The sequence below is a fragment of the Neophocaena asiaeorientalis genome, unplaced genomic scaffold, assembly GCF_003031525.2.
Source record: "Neophocaena asiaeorientalis asiaeorientalis breed wild unplaced genomic scaffold, Neophocaena_asiaeorientalis_V1.1 scaffold581, whole genome shotgun sequence".
Taxonomy (NCBI): Eukaryota; Metazoa; Chordata; class Mammalia; order Artiodactyla; family Phocoenidae; genus Neophocaena; species Neophocaena asiaeorientalis.
In genome coordinates this window covers 2,250,532-2,256,119 of record NW_020172732.1, presented here as the reverse complement: position 1 = coordinate 2,256,119, position 5,588 = coordinate 2,250,532, and the positions used below count along the sequence as shown (strand labels likewise).

General features: G+C 46.9%; 1 non-coding gene across 1 annotated transcript; it reads left to right on the top strand.

The window, feature by feature from the left end:
* Nucleotides 1–4,911: 4,911 nt before the first annotated feature.
* LOC112396647 (U6 spliceosomal RNA) lies at nucleotides 4,912–5,017 on the top strand. The gene has a single exon (XR_003002611.1). It is a non-coding gene; the product is annotated as a U6 spliceosomal RNA (small nuclear RNA).
* Nucleotides 5,018–5,588: the final 571 nt, after the last annotated feature.

Below are 5,588 nucleotides of genomic sequence, written 5' to 3'. Positions count from 1 at the left end.
CAACTATATATATATATATATTTTTTTTTTTTACAAAGTAACTTTCTCTACCTTATTTCTTTTTTTTTTACATCTTTATTGGAGTATAATTGCTTTACAATGGTGTGTTAGTTTCTGCTTTATAACAAAGTGAATCAGTTATACATATACATATGTCCCAATATCTCTTCCCTCTTGCGTCTCCCTCCCACCCTCCCTATCCCACCCCTCTAGGTGGTCACAAAGCACCGAGCTGATCTCTCTGTGCTATGCGGCCGCTTCCCACTAGGTATCTATTTCACATTTGGTACTGTATATATGTCCATGTCACTCTCTCACTTTGTCACAGCTTACCCTTCCCCCTCCCCGTATCCTCAAGTCCCTTCTCTAGTAGGTCTGAGTCTCTCTGACTTATCTTTTATGTCTGGGATGCTGAGTCACTTCCTCCAAGAGGTTATTGGCAGGGTAACCTGATGCTCCTGGGGCAAACTGTTCCTGACCACACCCCTCACCTACCGAATTGCAATGGCCTTCACTTACTCAGGAGGGCAGCTCCCTGCATGAGGCAGGTGCTCTGTAAGATCAATTTGAATGAATGAATTAAAAACTTAAAAGCAACAAAAAACTAACAGCAGTCTCACCAAGCTGTTTTGGAAGTCACAGCTGCCTAAGACATGGTGAAATAACTTTCCCATCTAGGGACCTTGTGAAAAGGGGTGCTCTGGAATGGGGTAGGGGGCTCTGACTGGGAGTCAGAAGATAAGGTTGGAGCCTCGGTGATCTGGACCACAGTTGCGGCTATGTTAGTGTCTTCATCTGTAGAATAAGTATTGTAGGGGAGGAAAAAGCCTTTTCCTCTTCTCCTAGGTTCTGCAGCTGGGGCCTGGAAACTGAAGAAAGACAGATTAACAAGAAAAAAAAAAAGCACAGTTTATGAATGAGTGCAGCATGCATACATGTGGGAGAAATGCAGTAATGAGTGCCTCAAATGGGCTTATATAGCATCTTAATGAAAAACAATAAATTTGTAGAGCAGTGATAAGACAAAGGAAAGACTGGGTAGGAAAATACATGGGAAACTAATAGAAGATAAGGATTATTTTAGTAAGATGTGTTATGGAGAGTCCTCGTGGTGCCACCTCTGGGCTGATAAGAGTATAGAATTGTCTCCCACAATTAAGAGTCTAAGAGTTGTCCTCCTGGGTCCTCATCTTCCTAGTACAGGAGAAGGAGACACCTTTGCAAATGGAAATTTATGTTCTGCTTTTAGGCAAATGGGGATGAGGGTGGAGAGCTTTTTTTTTTTGTCTACTGTGTCTCAATTGTCTTCAGCTCAAAATAATCCTTCTGCCAAAGTGGCATATTTTGAGGTGGCATATTTTCGATCCCCTACAGTCTAAAAATGCCTGTCCTTCCTGACATACAGGGCTGTGATGTGATGGCACATATGGAAACTGTGCAAACTGTAAAGTACTGTATGGATATCATGCATAAATAGTCCCATGATCATTATCTCCAGGAAACTGTCTAGGCTGCCGGCTTGCCAGCTTTGTTCACTGCCGTCCAAACCCAGACCTTAAGCTTTCCATCTCCTTCTCCCTAAGGGCCAGGCCAGTCTTTTTACAGAGAAGACGCATCAAAGGCCCAACGGAGGATTTTTATAGTTCAATGTTGTACAAACTTCCTTCTTGAGAGATAAGGAGTCTGGAGAAAAGGTGGGAAGCTAATCTAAACTTCCTGCTCTCCAGCCCCTCCCCCTACCATGCCTGACTCATTTAAGATGAAGCCTATAAGCTGCTCCTGACTTTTGTTTATATCATTCATGATCCCCCTGCCCACGGTTTTCCTTTGTGGGACTTTCCTACTGCTCTCTGTGGAAGCGAGAGAGACACATCTAATAAAAATGACCCAATGCATCCCCATAACCCTAGGTCCCCAGAGCCATAAATCAAAGGATAGAGCTCTTTGAACATTATCCAGCTGCAGGAATGGGATATTCCAAAGAAGAATTAAAATCACCCTGAAACTGACTCCTTAACAAGGCAAAGACATCATGGAATAAATAGTAATGCACCCACTATATGTCAGGTATTTAACATGTTTTGTAACACTCAAACTTTACATCAACTATCCCCATTTTATAGATGAATAAATCGTGCTCAGAAAGCTTTTAGTTAGATGGATGGGTGGATGGATGGACGGATAGACAGACAGATAAATGGTTGGGCGGATGGATGGAGAGACTTCTTGCCACAGACAAGAGAAAGTACTTGTATCTTCCCCAAAAGACAGAGCTGCCAAGTCACATTTGGTTTCATATCAAAGCTCATCACAGGAAAAGTCTACGCGTGTCACTAGACCAGTGCAAGACAAGGCCATGTGATGGCAAAGCTGTTCCCTGAACCTAAGATTATAGGGAGGATCTTTCAAGTTTTAGTTGCAGCTTTGGAGTCAGAAGAATCTGAGTAGTGGCTCCACCATTTACTTCCTGTGTGACCACGGACAAGTTACTGAACACCTCTGTGCTCAGTTTCTTCATTTGTAAACTGGAGGACTACCCAGCCTAATAGTGCTGTGAGGTTTAAATTATATTGCTCGAATAGAGATATTTGTTAAATATTTTAAACAAATATTTGTGTTAAATATAAGTCAGTTTTCTCCTCTCTGTCATGTAGGCAACGTGAAAACCATTGCAGAGATGAGCTGAGAGTGGTTAGAAACTCCCCTGTGGGGGGAAGACTCCAGATACAGCTGAGTCGCTCCAGAGCATGTAGAGCTGTATGCCTCTGGGATTGAGAAAAAACTCGTTTCTGTTCAGGTAGCCAAAGAGAAAATGAGTTTCCCCTTGTCATGAGGAAATTGAAGGTGATTCTGACTCTGAGTGACCTCTGAACTACGGCTTAATTTCAGTGGCATCTGAGAAACTCAGGTCCAGGCTTCCCAGGGCTCTGTTCTTTCAACTGAGAGAGGAACAGGTAGAGAGAAGCGGAGACGGGGACAGAAAGGGATAAGGGCTGAAGACCTAAAGCAGCCAGGAGGCTCCTTTTCTTTTCCTGACTTACCCTAAAGAAGGGTATAGAAAGAAAATATATTCCTTACATTGTGTCAGGATGGGAGTGTGAGTGTGAGTGTGTGTGTGTGTGTGTGTGTGTGTGATTGTGAGGATGGGTGTATGTGGAGAGGGGAGTCTGGGAGGGAAGTGGGTGTGGCTGCGTGTGAGAGGCTGTATGTGTGCTTGTGGGGAGTGTAGAAGGTGGGTGTGGGGAGAAGATTGAGTATAGGGGTGTGCAGATGTGGGTAGGTATATGGGGATGGGGGAGAGCGTGGGGAGGAGAGTGGGCCTGAGTCATCACACTGAGGGATTAAGCCTCAGCAGATGCATAAAATCACACAGGTCCAAGCATTGTTAACAAGATCTTCTTCCCTGGACATTTGTAAATAAGTTTATTTTCCAATCATTCACTCATTTATTTTCCCATTGTCAACACTGATGTACAGGGAGAAAAAGAAAAATATTGAAATCCCTGAAGGACTTACAGTCTTGGAGAAGGCAAGACACAGATGAGTTCAGCAACAATAGTGAACCCAATGCCAAGTGCCAGGCACTGTTCTGAGCACTTTGTGTGTACCATCTGGTTGCCTGCTCACAATGACCCTACATGGTCTGTCCTATAGTGACTTCCATCTCACAGAGGCTTGTTGTAACTGGTCCAAGGTCACACAGCTTGTGAGTGGGGCTGGAATTCTCATGCATGCAGTCTGGCTCCTGAAAATGTGCTCTTAAGTGTCGCATCAAGTCTACACCATCTGTTCCCAGCTGACCTACAGGGCTAGGCTACGTCCCTTGTAAAGGACTGGCTGCCAGGGAGCAATCACCCCCTGAGAGGCTTGGTGCTCTAGCATGTGTGAATGCTTAACCCGTTGCCCTAGGTCCACTGCTGTCTGGGCCCAGTCACTTGCCCCATTCCTCTCCCTACATCTCTTATCCTTTTCTACTTCTCACCCCAAGATTAGGCAGAGAGAGGTATAGAGAGGAGACCAGTGTGAATGTAAGGGCTCGTCTGCCCTCTGCCCATCAACAAACCCAGCAGATCTGGTATATTTTTCATCCCAAAATCCTCCATCCTGCTGATCCTGGGAGGCTGTGCCCATTACAGCCACCTCGATTCTAAGCCACCTCCACCATCAGGGTTAGACTCTGGGGTAGGTCTGGCCCAAGTCTACTAGCCTGAGAGACAAGGAATTTCCTGGGGAATAACTCAACCCCAGGGAACCAAATGGAGGCCGATGCAGAGTAAGGCCTGCTGTCTCTCCTCAACTTTGCCCCAGCCTGTCAGCCACCGCCCCTGCCCCTCCCCCCATGCCCTTGTGCCTGGGTCCTGGGGAAAGAGGCTGGTGAGGACAAACTGGAAGAGCAGATTCATTCAAGCCCCCCCAGGCCATTGGAGGTCAGAGCATGGTGATGCCCCTTAATAACAGTTGACAAAAACAGGATGAAGAACTCCTCCTGGGGGTGTTCTTTAAATCACCGCAGGGCTTAGGTGTGCTGAGGGGATCAGCAGAGGCTGGGGGACACAGTGACAGCTGCAAAAACGCCAGTGCCAGAGGTGGTAGGGCCAGCGGTGTGTGTGGCAAGAGGACAGCATGCAGATGTCTGGCGACAGACTGGGCCCATTGTTCACACAGGAGTCACTCTCTGGGAGCTCTCAGAGACAGAGACATTTTGGTAGGGGGAGCAGTTTGAAAGGGAACGGGGTCACACACTAGTGAACGCTGGAGTGAGAGTATGCTTACTGTATGTTATCATTTCTGGCAGTTAAAAGCCCTCGTTTATAAATGCTCCAAAAGCCTGTGTTCCTGCCTGAGGGCAGGTGGAGGTTTTAGCAGTACAGTACAAATGTTGGCCATCATCTCTTCTAAAAGGAACAATTCGTGCTCGCTTCGGCAGCACATAGACTAAAATTGGAACGATACAGGGAAGATTAGCACAGCCCTGTGCAAGGATGACACGCAAATTCGTGAAGCGTTCCATATTTTTATATATGTATATGTACAGCTGATTCACTTTGTTATACAACAGAAACTAACACACCATTGTAAAGCAATTATACTCCAATAAAGATGTTAAAATAAAATAAAATAAAAGGAACACTTCAACAGAGAGCCCCAGCTGAAAGAGCCGAGGGACATTCCTCAGCTGTGTTTGTCCCACCCCTGTGTCCAGTACAGCCGGGAGGTCATCTGAGCCAACTCAGGCCAGCCAGCGACCTACGACCTATGGTCTAGCCCCAAAACGGAGCCAGGCTGATCATATTCCCACCTCAGGAATCTGAACCAAGAAAGCTGAGATGCGCAGGCAGTTAGCAGAGGGGCTGGGGGCCACGGGAATGCGTTGGAAGGTCCCACCCGGCGGAGTTGGAGCTGCCGTGGGAGGGGGAGAGGCCAGGAGGAGGCAGGCAGAGACCTGGGTAGGAGAAGGTGTGCAGCGAGAAGTGAGGCTCTAGAGAAGACGGCGAGAAAGGCAACGACAGAGGTGGACACCACGACCCACAGAACCCCCAGGGCCCCTCAGTCGCAGCTCCAGCCCTGACTCCCTTTCTCCTGAGGGG